General features: G+C 38.3%; 1 protein-coding gene across 1 annotated transcript in view; it reads right to left on the bottom strand.

Annotated features, from left to right (window-relative positions):
- LOC121725441 (spectrin beta chain, non-erythrocytic 2) overlaps positions 1-7,354 on the bottom strand; it is a 96,738-nt gene extending 89,384 nt beyond the window's left edge. Inside the window, exon 1 of the mRNA XM_042112429.1 lies at positions 7,228-7,354. The gene's annotated coding sequence lies outside the window, so the exon portion shown is untranslated. The remainder of the gene's footprint in view (positions 1-7,227) is intronic.
- Between the last annotated feature and the right edge of the window lie 7,553 nt (positions 7,355-14,907).

Genomic DNA, 14,907 nt, shown 5'->3' with positions numbered 1-14,907 from the left:
TACCGAAACACCGAGCAATGAGACCACTTCAGATCTTCAGTAAAGCAATCGTTTCTAGTATCTGCTTATCCATACTGATATTATAAATGCGAAAGTGTGTCTGTCAGTCTACCTATCTGTCTGTCTGTTAACTCTTCACGCCCTAACCGATGAACCCATTTTGCTGAAACGGTATGGAGATACTTTGAGTCCCGGGAAAGGAAATACGACACTTTTTATCCCCGAGAAATGTACGGTTCCTGCGCGATAAAATATATATTTTTTTAATTATCTTAAACCGCAACGGAGTTGCGGGCGACATCTAGTTGATTATATGTGGAAAATCTACGATATAGATCATCAAAAAATCATAATAACACATCATAATTATTCATGACTGCGAAATTGTTTTGCATCTGATAAAATGCAGCGCAATCGCTTGCAAAATTGCAGATTGTGTTGACTGCTTAGTAGATTAAACATTTTTAACGTGACCTACATATTCGTAATAATAGTCTTCAAAATATCGCCCATTAAAAGTGAACGACTACATTATGTAGGAATGTTACATTATCCTTATGAGTTACGAGCACCGCTTCCTGCGCCATAGTTGATTGTTGATACTACTCACGTCATCACTAAATCGGTCACATCACACATGATGTAATTGACCATTAATGTGATTTTCTTTTTTTTATATTTTAATTCTAGCAAAGTTTTTTAGTACCCAGAGCTTTAGCTGATCCAGCATTCATAAAGAGCTGTGGAGAAAAATACGGAACCCCCTGCTACGATTCGACTATCGCTCCTATCTCTTTATTTATCTGTACATTGTGTGATGTGTCTCTACTACGTATATTGTGTTTGGATTCCATCGCACATTTTCCGCTAGCGCTCTCGAGTTATGTGTTTGAAAAGAATTTAAGAAGAGAGAAGACCGACAAAAGATTTAATAGCATCATCATTAAAATCCAAAGAAAGGTGCTAGCACGAAATGAAAGGATTAAATTGTTACTCCTATCAACAATATCTACGACAAAAGTAGAACTCAGACTGTAGGATAAGTTACCAAAAGTTTCTGAAGAAGAATCAACACTACAGACTCAACAAGATTCAGATTAAGGAGGCACCATCAATGTATCCAGAACCCCGCAGTCCGCACACGCGGCGCTTCTATTTCTGTGCCGGCTGCGGACACGTGTGCACCATCCCTCAGGACTCAGCCTTTTTTTGAGCCTCCACATCTGGGACGAATAAACAAACCCATACGTTTTTTTGGCTCGTGATGTGTTCATAGCGTTTTCATGCTCCAAATGTATGCTCAAACCCGTGAATCCTGTTCGTTATCAAAGCCCAAGGACACGCTCGTTACTAAAACTTTCGCGTGCGCCTCGAGCTAATTTGTTTAGTTCACTTTATTGGGTCAAATTTAAAAAACGAAAGTAAAAGCGCATCCGGCGGCGGCGCGGCGCGGCGCGAGGCGCGCGGGCGGCACCTGCTCACGTGGCTCTCGCGCATTCCCCGTTTCATGTTTGCGAATGTAAACTGCGCTTGTCGTAAACGATTACACTGACAGTTATACTGTATGTGTATCTACAGCTGCAGCGGTCAGCGACAGTCTCTCCGGCACCGGACGTCCGTCCGGGTTAGTGTAACGTCCTTATTTTGGTGGACTTGTTTTAAAATTATATTTAGAGCGCCTTTCTAGATGACTAACACCGACTGCACCCAGCTTAGAGCTATACCCAGTTTGTCCCCTACAAGTTATCAGTCATAAAATTATTCGTCGTCTAGTGATATGCGGGCTACGGACTAACAATATTTACAAGGGATCGCTCCGTTGTCCTCGACGACAATAAACAATTAAAGATAATTATGATTTATTCGCAAATTGAGGCGAACAAGCGGGCTGCGGCCTGCGGGCTGCGGCCTGCGGGCTGCGGGAAGCTCGATCTCCGGAGCGGCGATTAACGACGTTTTTGACTAAGGACCGTTGGCGTTACGTAACCGGCATACCACCACTCGCGAGTTTTTCATACACTCGCCATTTATCATACCGCTCTGTGGATGGATATTTAGCTTTTATGGTCAGCGAATAAAGTCTTTAATGGCGCGACGGCGAGGGGCGTTCGATTTATACGCGAGGTCCGAACTCGGACGATGGATGATGTCATCGGGTTATAACGAGTTCGGCCGGCCGCTCGCCGATAGGGGGTGCTGAGGTACTATTATATATTCTGTGGCTGAGGTCACTTAATTCACATAATATTGCTTGATAGTTTCGTTGTAATAAATACAATTTGTATCAGGCGATGTCGAACCGCGAACGGAACATCTATTATCTAAATTCTAGGGTTCCCTTAGGCCTAACCACTGATGGTTTTCAAACTTTTTTAGTACAGGGTTTAAGAAGGACCGAAGGTTTCAGAAGTGAAATTTTTGACGGACCCCCTAAAAACAGTGTTTTGTCTTAATTAATCGTCACCAAATCGTCTCCAAGCGATAACAGAATAATATGTTCCGTTAAACCTTAGTAGGGTAATAATAAGGTCTCCTTGATCGCATGGGCGTACCCAGGTTCTGGGCCAGGGAGGGGCAAATTACCCATATTCTGGGCCAGGGGGGGGGGCAAAACACCCATATATTGGGCCAGGGGGAGGCAAATCAGATTTTTGATAAGCTAGGGTTTACAAAGAATAAAAAATTAATAATTTTTAGTTGTAAAAATATAATAATAAAAGTACTAGATAATATACTTAGTAGGGACGTCAACATGATCCAGGGGGTACCTCCGTACGCCCATGCTTGATCGTATCAACTGTAACCGCCTCGTTTGTTGTTACGGCGGAAAGTGACCATGAAGCTGCTGCCCTATTGTTAGCACTGAAGAGATTTACTGCCGGCCAAACACCGGCCGAACACCGTACTTGCTGCTTATCGGGCCGTATAATCCGACCACGTCAAATATTTGTGCTGCGGTAATTAGTGATAACTTGATAAGATATCGCAAGGTCGCCGTTTCAAAAATATAATATTTCTTAAAACGGCGGTAGCTGAATTTCAGATGAAGCTAACGCCAGCGAGAAGTACCGATGATATCTATTAGAAATACCTGGGAGGAAAATAGTTGATTTTCCGGGAAGTTTGCGTTTTCCTGGACTTGATGAGGCGCAGAATAACACGGACACTCAATATGTATCATAATGTTTAAGTTTTATAATTAATGCAATAAGATCGATCCTCGAGTAAAGAATAGAAATTATTTAATCTAATGCTTAAAGTAGCAGGCAGCAGTTCGAACTTCGATGCGAAAAAGAGAAAATGGTGTCGACACTCTACAATCTACAACTGGTCAGCAATCTTAGCATCATCGCAGTAGAAAAGCGAAAGAGTAGAATAGAAATGCCGACCGACTTTACAGTTTAGATACAAATTGAGATTTCTGTATGTTTTTCGTAACTTTCTGTGGTGCAGTGGTCATGCTAAGCGCATTGAACATGGCTTCGAGCTTCAGCCAACGTGTACACATTTGTTGTTGTTTATATACATTTTAAAATATCCAGTAAGGTGGCGATTTGCGAAGGTCGAATTACATCAGCGTCAGGTATCTCCGATCTCGGAAACTCATTACTGACGCTATAAAATACAATTTTCACGACCGTTTATTATGAAACGCTAATAAACAGCAGCAGTATCATAATATCGAGACTCTTGTAAGTATTGGTGTGTACATTCCTTTATAGGGAATGAAGGAACTGCACCGGTATCGGTAGTCGGCATTGCAAAAATAAAAATCGGCCAAGTGCGAGTCGGACTCGCGCACGTAGGGTTCCGTACCATTAAAGAGCAGAATTAGGCCAAAATTGTGTTTTTTGTATGGGATTTAACTTTTTATTTTATTTTAATATTATTATTAAATAAACATATAATTAAAGACTTTGAGAATTTCAAGTACTTACAATTCATGTTGTCATTATTGATATAGAGCAAAAAAGGCAAAAAAACCACGTTTATTGTATCAGAGCCCCCCTTAAATTTTAATTTTATTTTGTTTTTAGTATTTGTTGTTATAGCGGCAACAGATATGAAACACAATCTGTGAAAATTTCAGAATTCTAGCAATAGCGGTTCTTGAGTTACAGCCTGGAGACAGGCGGACAGACATCAAAGTCTCAGTAATATGGTCCCGTTTTTACCCTTTTTTTTATGAAATAAGGGGGCAAACGAGCAAATGGGTCACCTGATGGAAAGCAACTTCCGTCGCCCATACACACTCGCAGCATCAAAAGAGCTGCAAGTGCGTTGCCGGCCTTTTAAGAAGGAATAGGGTAATAGGAGAGGGTAGAGAAGGGAAGGGAATAGGGGATTGGGCCTCCGGTAAACTCACTCACTCGGCGAAACACAGCGCAAGCGCTGTTTCACGCCGGTTTTCTGTGAGCCCGTGGTATTTCTCCGGTCGAGCCGGCCCATTCGTGCCGAAGCATGGGTCTCCCAACGTACAGACTCTTGGGTACGGAACCCTAAAAATTATATGTATGTATTTCTAATGCTCCGGGTAACATATAATTCGCGTAGTCGGGTTATAGACTATAGTTGCCTTATAGAATCTAAAGAGTTTCAAGAACATCATCTAAAGTAAAATTTAGATTATTATTATCAACTATCGTTCTTGAAACTTTCTCTCTCGGCGGCGATCGGCGAGCCGCGAGGGGTGTCGCTTGTTACATAATTTTTGTATCATCGCCGCAAAAACAAATTGCGCGGAAAAGTATAGAAAAGGATTTGCTGACATTGACTTTCAACATTACATGAGAGGACAAAGAGGAAATTCATCACAATACAAACAGTATGTTTACCGAGCGAGTACACGGCGAGTGATATCACACCCAGACTCCCAGAGGTCAGGATGACAGAGATGGATGAATCATTAGCGGTGACGTCACACGCGCTTCTGTCCTTACTCCTTAGCTATAGAAGTTAGGTGTGAGAAGAAATATAATATTATTATGATCAAAGGTGCGAGAGCATACTTCACGATTTCCGAATGTTTCACCTTCATTGTTTTCATTTCAATCTCATGTTAATGTTTTTTTTTATCTTAGAAAAATTTTAGCAGCTATTCTAAGTCAGTATAGATGTTTTGATTTATTTTGGGGTTGCATTTGAATTACGCATTATAGGGAGGGGGCGGGAGAGGAGCGAGAGGAGGGGGGTAGGGGGGGTAGGGGGGACCCCTAAAGTTAGGAAATCATTAGTTACCACGAACATTTTTTTTTAGTTTTTGAAGTTACGTTCAATAAAACAACCAAATTAGTGGACTTACAAACAAATTAGTCTTTTTTGGGTGTGGGCAAACTCGGTTCTATGTCTTATATTGTAAATATACAGCTCCGACGCTGCTGGCATCTGCGGGAATGCAATGCCCTATCGCCCTTGCGTAACAAGTTATAGGCACTTATTTGCACCCTAGCAAACTAATTAAAGGTTTAATAGCATCCCCTACATTTTTTATAGATATATTATAACAACTGGCTTCAATTATTAGTCGACGGAGCCCCGCTACGCGGGGCTCCTATTTCTGGGTGGTTCACAAAAAAATAACCACGCTTCGCTGCGCTACGCTCCCGCCTTAGCCATCTAACCTAACCCAACCAAGTCGTATTGGGCCAGCACGGAGTGATACATTGCTGTAATTTTTTACCTTTTTGCTGTAATTACCTGAGAATTGTATACTGTTCTTATATTTATGACACTTAAATACCACCACCGTTGAATCACGCATTATAGGGGGGCCTCTACCTATAATGCGTGATTCAAATACCAACCCTTTATTTTTTCAAATAAATCAAAACATCTATACTGCATGCAAAAGCATACCTATATTCATAAAACTTTTTGTTATGGTTTGCTTTCTTGTAGATATTGTGGAAAGTTCATTAATTCATTGCACAGTGCACACACGGCAATCATATTTTTAGGATTCTGTACTTAGGGAGTATAGGCCCTAAGACTTTTTTATCTGTCTGTCACCAGGCTGAATATCAAGAACTGTGATAGCTAGACACAAAAACTACAATATAAGCATAATATATTAAGTTCTTATTGCTCCTTTAACAACAAATGTACAAAAAAATATTTAAAAAATATATTTTTAAGGAGGCCGGGGCTCCCATACAACAATTATTAAATAAACTATAATGTTCAATAAAAATCTAGCAAAACTATAATACAAACTTATCTTTACCTTGAAACTGTACCTGCATACCTAGAAATTCAATTTACCGCATCATTTTGTTACATGCATGCATTCATTTGTCAATTTTTCAAAAAGACACTGATTGAAAAATTTTTCAATTTTTGTAATAATAATACTAATGATTTATAAATTAAAAATCAACAAAAATTAACTTCACTAGAAACATATTCCTTAACCATCCCAGAGACATTTAAGAGAATATGTAATCTACAATTAAACTCTACCAACATGTAATCAATCTTATGTTCCAATTTATCGTTAAAGTGACCTTTAATGTTTCTGATCCTGTGTTTCAATGCTATTATAGCTATGCTTTATAGTCTGGTAGGTATGACTTAAAATTTAAACTGTAAGAAATAGGAATATAGTTAAATAATACTCCTCTGCAATAAATTATTGGTAGATATTTATTTTCATATTAAGTAGTTGTAGCAATCGAGTGAATTAAAAAAATTGTTCAGAGTTCAGATGTAGGGCCACACGGCACACATCATCAAACAACTATTACCCCAAACTGTACCATATTACATTAAGGAAAGGTTTATATATAAGATGCTAATATCACTAATATGAAGATATATTATATGGAAACAATGAAAATATAGATAAAATGAGAACTTACAATTAAATCATTAAGAAATCATTTCTTTTTCCATACATAAAGCTATAATTATTATTTTATTAGTACACCTTCAGCCTTCAAGGACACTATTTCCAATCAATACCCATTATTAGATTAAAAACAACAACATGTCCATAATATTATAATTCTTACAGTAAGCTATTGCGAAAAAGCTAATATTTTCAAAATCAACACGTCTGTTGTTTGATTTGATTAATTTCTCACATGAGTGTGGCAAAGATAGCGGAAACCTACTTTCATTTACATAGATACAAGGCTAGAATAGCGAACATGCTTTCAACTTTTACAAACTAAGAAACTTGTTTTTAAACTTTAGAATGAGTAGTGCTAAAAGTATTCGAATCCTTACCTTATCAAGGGCGACCAATTTTCTCCGTTTACAAACAGAAATACACCCACGACACTAAGAAGTCCACAAAGTTTTAAGCGGTCAAAAGTTTTTAACACTTTGAAACATAAAGATAAACTACACGTCTTATGGTTATGTTACTTCAAATATTCAATAAAGTTTTAAGAATAATATTATACAGTCAATTTCAGAAAAGAACGAAAAAATACAGTTAAATTTATTAAAAAAACTAGTCGGCGTTTTTACGAAACTCGGAACGGAACGCTTGAATCGTAAGCAAATCACAAAAAACTTTTTGACAGATCACAGCAGTGTTGCCTGTTGCAGTGTTGCCAGATGGTCTCGGCGCCGTACTCCTGAACTAATTTGATTTCCCCTAGAAATCCCCTTGATTACTTTTTCTTTTATTCAATAAAAATATATTACCTACTCAACTTTATTACGCTGGACAAGGCTTTAAATAAATGTGGCGAGAAAAGGAACTAACGCTTCTATCATACAAAAAGTCATTTTTGACAGTTCTCCTTTACCAGCAGCGCCCATTGACATATTCATTTATAGCCTTGTCGAACTGTATTCATCTGTTTAACATCTCGAATCTCGACCTCGATTAGTTGTTGTGGCGCTCAAGTAATTTAAAGATGGTAAAAAATATTAGGAACGCAATAGGAACGTGATATTTGGCAAAAAAACTGTATTTGACGTGTATTTTGAATTTCCCCTAAAAATCCCCTAAATATTTTTTCCCTCTGTTTTACGGTTTGCCCCTAACTTGGTCAAAAACCGCCTAAATATAGGTTAGTAGACGTCATGCCAAAAATTGGTAATGTAAGAACCAAAAATTGATAGATCTACCACCCATATCCAGTATTTTTTTAGCAATTTCTGTTCAATATTGCTTTAATATTGCTTTCAATTTCGGCGAACGCGTTGGTCGACGCGTTGGCCGACGCGTTGGCAGACGCGTTGGCAGACGCGTTGGCCCAATGTGTAGAACGGGCGTTCGCGCGTTGGCCGTAAGTATTTCAGGCGCGGACCGACATGACCACCCCCCCCAAAATCTAATGTCAAATTGAAAAATGTCAACCCAGAACAGTCCGAGGGTGCAGAAAAAAAAAAGATTAGTGTAGTGACTACAGTGTGTAACAAAAACTAGTGATAATACTTTAGGGTGTGTACATGTTCCTTGTAGAGAGTTCACTGTGAAAGTAGCAGCTCTGAAAGACGAGCATTTTTTTTCACTTTTGTATGGGCAAGGGCCCGAGTGTCACGAGTTAATAGATCCACTGACGAAATTAGTCTGTATAAGAAGTTGTGCTGTGATAATTTAAGTAAAATTTGTTTAGATTCTAGTCATTATATTGTGAAGTGCACTGAATGTGATATTTTAAAATTTAATATGAATTGTAAAGAACATGTTTTAGAAATAGATAAATTTTATAATGATATATTTAAAAGTTTACAAGATGCTGCAATACAAAGTGTTTCAAGTCGCGATGTACCTGCTAGGAGTAAAAAAGTTGTAGGGTGGAACATGTCCGTGAATATCACAGAAAGGCCAGATTTGATTTTAACTGCTGGATGTGGAACGGGAAGCCAAAATCTGGTACTTTGTACAATAACATGGTGATTAGCCGTAAAATTTTTAAGAATAAACTGAAATGGTGTCAAAGGAATGAAGAGAAAATAAAGATGGACATCATTGCCACACACCGGTCGGACGGAAATTTCTCCAAATTTTGGAAAGCGACAAAACGCCTTAACTTTGAGCAGGGTCTTCCGGTCTGTGTCAATGATGTTCAGGATCAAAGTCAGATCGCCGAGTTATTCGCACACCACTTTAAAGTAAGTCCCTTGCGCATACCTAATAATACAGATACGACTAACATTAGTGTCGATAGAAATTACATTGGCCGTAGTGGCTTCTCTCCTGAAGAGATATCCAAAGTTATTTTTAAAATGAAGAAAGGCAAAGCGCCTGGTTTCGATGGCCTTAGTTTAGAGCACATTTTACACGCGCATGAATTTGTGATGCCTATGTTGGCAGATCTCTTTACAATCTGCGTCAACATAGCCTATTTGCCCAAAAATCTTATGAGAACAATGGTGGTACCCATGCCTAAAAATAGAACAGGCGATCTTTCGAACCCAAAAAATTATAGACCGATCTCTTTAGGAACCATCATAGGAAAAATTTTGGAAACATTAATTTACCCTAGCATAAGTAATAATATTAGGATCGATGCGCAGTTTGGCTTTCGTCCCGGTCTCTCAACAGATTCGGCTATATTTGCGCTCAAATCAACGGTTCAGTATTATACAAAAAGAAAAACATCCGTATACGCATGCTTCTTAGATCTCAGCCGAGCTTTTGACCTGGTAAATTATAATTTACTTTGGCAAAAGCTCCTACAATGTAGTATACCTGACCAAACTGTGAATCTGTTGAGATACTGGTACGGAAACCAAACAAATTTTGTGAAATGGGGCGACACAACATCTAATGATTTTAGATTAGAGTGTGGGGTGCGCCAAGGAGGATTGACCTCTCCGGACCTGTTTAGCCTGTACGTCAATGGTCTGATTGAGGAGCTCAGGGGCGCCCGTGTGGGTTGCCACATAGGTACGATATGCATTAATAATTTGAGCTATGCTGATGATATGGTCCTTCTGAGCCGCTCAATCAGAGGCTTAAGACGGCTTCTCGGCATTTGTGAGACCTATGCTAGAAACCATGGTCTCAAATACAATATTGCTAAGACGCAGATGATGGTGTTTAAGGCTGACAAGGGTCCGGAGAGGGTCCCACCGGTTTATTTAGATGGAGAAGTAGTGCAGCGAGTCGAGCGTTTCCGATACCTGGGACACATTTTGACCGAGAATCTGTCTGACAATGAAGACATTGTTCATGAGAGACAGGCAATGGCCGTTCGGTGTAACATGCTCGCGCGCCGTTTTGCACGGTGCAGCATTGAAGCAAGGCTGACACTATTTAGGGCATATTGTCAATGCTTTTATACATGTCAGCTTTGGGTCAAACTGCTCTAAAACTGTAAGGAGCAGCATCAGGGTGCAGTATAATAACGCATACCGCATTCTTATGAGACTGCCAAAATATTGCAGCGCTTCGAGCATGTTTGCCGACGCCAGAGTTCCCGACTACTTCGCCGTTATTAGAGCACGAGTTTCGGAATTCTGGGCCCGCGTGCGTTCTTCTAAGAATGATATTCTCGGTGTGTGTGCCGGGTGTCCGGAGAATTCGTTTCCAGCCTACTGGCTATCGGTGCATCGCGACAGAAACCAGAAATGATAAAAGTATTTTTGTAACATTTTATTTTTACCTATTGCTTATATTTATTATTTTATTCACAATGTATACTTTTATGTAAAATTTAATTTCATTTTAACTTAATTTTATTTATATACAAAAATAAGTATTGTTGTATGGGTTTATTGCCTGAATAAAAATGATTATTATTATTATTATTATTCCCCATACAAAAGTGAAAAAAAATTTTGGTCTTTCAGCGCTGCTACTTACACAGTTAACTCTCTACAAGGAACACGTACACTCCCTAAAGTATTATCACTTGTTTTTGTTACACCCTGTATAGTGAGTGACCCCCCCCCCCCCATGTCCAGCTTGTGCTTATTTCCAGTATTTCTACAGTGAATGTCACTTTTAAGTACTTTTAACTTTAAATTTATTTATATTTTTTCTAACATACTTATATTACATTACCCAAAATGTATTGAGAAGCAACAGTTAGAATACCAATTTCTTTAAATTTATCTCTCAGAGATTCTAAAGCAGACATTTTATAAATAGAACGTATGGCTCGCTTCTGCAGCACAAATATTGTATTAATGTCGGCAGCGTTTCCCCATAAAAGGATTCCATATGACATCCTACTATGAAAATAACTAAAATATACTAATCGTGCCGTGTCTTCGTCAGCTTGCTGAGCTTTATCAGAGTAAAAACTGCCTGTGGAGCCAAAAAATCATATCATAATTGCAAAAAAATAAGGTTCTTGGACATGCTATTTTTCTCACGATGTTTTTAATGGCGGCTCTCGACATAGGCGAACGCGTTGGCCAACGCGTCTGCAGACGCGTTGGCAGTGCGCTTGCAACGGCGTTTGTGAGTAATCCACACATAGGAAGTTCTTTCAGTATGCTTTGGATCGCGCCAATGTGCGGACGGATTCAAAATGGATGTTGAGTCGCTAACAGCTGCAGCGGTATATTTATTCACAGCTTATAATTACTTTGTAAATGTGGACAATAAAAAGTTTTAAAAGGGTATTCTCGAAATAAATAAGTAAAAGGCGAGAAAACGTAACAAACAAAGAAATAAACTCACTTTTACATATTTTATAATATTAAAATAATTTAACTTTTTTATTACTTGTTATTTATTAAACTTATATAATATAAAAATTATTACTTATTACTTATTATAATTATCATGATTAATAATTAATAATATATATTTATTATTTATTAAATATTTAATTTATTTTGTTTTTAGTAAGTATATTTTGTTGTTATAGCGACAACAGATATAGGTACATAATCTGTGAAAATTTCAGAAATCTAGCTAAGTATAGAGGTTCTTGAGATACAGCCTGGAGACAGACAGACGGACAGACAGATGGACAGACAGACAGACGGACAGACAGAAATGCAGACAGACGTTGAAGTCTTAGTAATAGGGTCCCGTTTTTACCCGTTGGGTACGGAACCCTAAAAACATCGTGAGGAAAATAGAATGTCCAATAACCTTATTTTTTTTTGCAACTTTTGATATGATTTTTGGTTCCACAGGCAGTTTTTACTCTGATAGGGTCTATACAGACGGACCGCATTTTAACTGCAATCCAACCGAAAATTGCAGTTCAAGTGCAGTTTGAAGGAACACGTACACTCCCTAAAGTATTATCACTTGTTTTTGTTACACCCTGTATAGTGAGTGACCCCCCCCCCCCCCCATGTCCAGCTTGTGCTTATTTCCAGTATTTCTACAGTGAATGTCACTTTTAAGTACTTTTAACTTTAAATTTATTTATATTTTTTCTAACATACTTATATTACATTACCCAAAATGTATTGAGAAGCAACAGTTAGAATACCAATTTCTTTAAATTTATCTCTCAGAGATTCTAAAGCAGACATTTTATAAATAGAACGTATGGCTCGCTTCTGCAGCACAAATATTGTATTAATGTCGGCAGCGTTTCCCCATAAAAGGATTCCATATGACATCCTACTATGAAAATAACTAAAATATACTAATCGTGCCGTGTCTTCGTCAGCTTGCTGAGCTTTATCAGAGTAAAAACTGCCTGTGGAGCCAAAAAATCATATCATAATTGCAAAAAAATAAGGTTCTTGGACATGCTATTTTTCTCACGATGTTTTTAATGGCGGCTCTCGACATAGGCGAACGCGTTGGCCAACGCGTCTGCAGACGCGTTGGCAGTGCGCTTGCAACGGCGTTTGTGAGTAATCCACACATAGGAAGTTCTTTCAGTATGCTTTGGATCGCGCCAATGTGCGGACGGATTCAAAATGGATGTTGAGTCGCTAACAGCTGCAGCGGTATATTTATTCACAGCTTATAATTACTTTGTAAATGTGGACAATAAAAAGTTTTAAAAGGGTATTCTCGAAATAAATAAGTAAAAGGCGAGAAAACGTAACAAACAAAGAAATAAACTCACTTTTACATATTTTATAATATTAAAATAATTTAACTTTTTTATTACTTGTTATTTATTAAACTTATATAATATAAAAATTATTACTTATTACTTATTATAATTATCATGATTAATAATTAATAATATATATTTATTATTTATTAAATATTTAATTTATTTTGTTTTTAGTAAGTATATTTTGTTGTTATAGCGACAACAGATATAGGTACATAATCTGTGAAAATTTCAGAAATCTAGCTAAGTATAGAGGTTCTTGAGATACAGCCTGGAGACAGACAGACGGACAGACAGATGGACAGACAGACAGACGGACAGACAGAAATGCAGACAGACGTTGAAGTCTTAGTAATAGGGTCCCGTTTTTACCCGTTGGGTACGGAACCCTAAAAACATCGTGAGGAAAATAGAATGTCCAATAACCTTATTTTTTTTTGCAACTTTTGATATGATTTTTGGTTCCACAGGCAGTTTTTACTCTGATAGGGTCTATACAGACGGACCGCATTTTAACTGCAATCCAACCGAAAATTGCAGTTCAAGTGCAGTTTGAATGCAGTTGACATGACTGCAATAGAACTGCAAACCAAATGCGCAGTTGGATTGCAGTTCAGTTGCAGTTGGCGTGCAGTCGTGTGAACCGCATACCGACTGCATCCAAACTGCACTGCTACTGATTCCATTCTCCGCGGGAGAGCGGAGCGTGCGGGTGGGTGGGATAGTGCAGTTTGGATGCAGTCGGTATGAAGTTCACACGACTGCAGTCAACTGCAATCTGACTGCGCGTTCGGTTTGCAGTTCTATTGCAGTCGTGTCAACTGCATTCAAACTGCACTTCAACTGCAATTTGCGGTTGGATTGCAGTTGAAATGCGGTCCGTCTGTATAGACCCATAGGGCCCAATAAATTTAAATGTTTTCTCGATACTCATATTGTTGGCCAACGCGTTCGCCTATGTCGAGAGCCGCCATTAGGATTCCGTACCCAAAGGGCAAAAACGGGACCCTATTACTAAGACTTCAACGTCTGTCTGCATTTCTGTCTGTCCGTCTGTCTGTCCATCTGTCTGTAATAATAATAATAATATGTACTTAATAATTTTTATATATAAGTAATAAAATAATTATATTATTTTAATATTATAAAATACATTAAATAATATGTAAAAGTGACTTTATTTCTTTGTTTGTTACGTTTTTTCGCCTTTTACTTATTTCGAGAATACCATACTGCAAACAAAGCATACTGAACGACTTTCATATGTGTGGATTTCTAGCTACTACTAGTAGCGCACTGCCAACGCGTGTGCCAACGCGTTGGCAGTGCGCTCGTCTATATGGGGAGGCGGCCTATATCGAGTGCCGCCATTAAATATCTACGGCCAACGCGCGAACGCCCGTTCTACACATGGGGCCAATTCGTCTGCCAACGCGTTCGCCTATATCTAGTGCCGACATAAGAAAAAGTGATGACTGATGACACTACGATGTTGCCACTTTTTAATTTCTTCACTTTCTTGACGGACTATACAGTTGTACACGTATTAAGTACATAATATTATTAATACGTATTTGTAACGTATTTAATATTTATTGCTTAGTGGTTTTTAACGAAATTGCTTTCAATGTGATTGAACCGTGTGTAAGTCCGCCTTTTCATTCCAAAATGTTAAACGTTCCGAATCGGCTTGTAACATTTCGGACCGTTCACAGACTAATCTGCGTTCCGAAAGTGAGCGAACGGCTCAGAACAGCTGTAGCTCGTGTAGTAGCGGTCCGTTTTTAAATGATAATTGCTGAAGGAGGTAAATTATACAATTTTGGTACAATTTGTACCAAAATTGTATCCGAACGTTTATAATATTTTGTACGTGAACAATGACCTGTCGAAAAATAGGTAGATTTGATACCGAAGTTGGTAGATAGGTAGAAGGGAGGTGAAATAGGTAGATCTACCA

Source organism: Aricia agestis, chromosome 3, assembly GCF_905147365.1.
Source record: "Aricia agestis chromosome 3, ilAriAges1.1, whole genome shotgun sequence".
Taxonomy (NCBI): Eukaryota; Metazoa; Arthropoda; class Insecta; order Lepidoptera; family Lycaenidae; genus Aricia; species Aricia agestis.
Note: the sequence above shows the minus strand (reverse complement) of the source record. Positions and strands in the feature narration are given on the sequence as shown.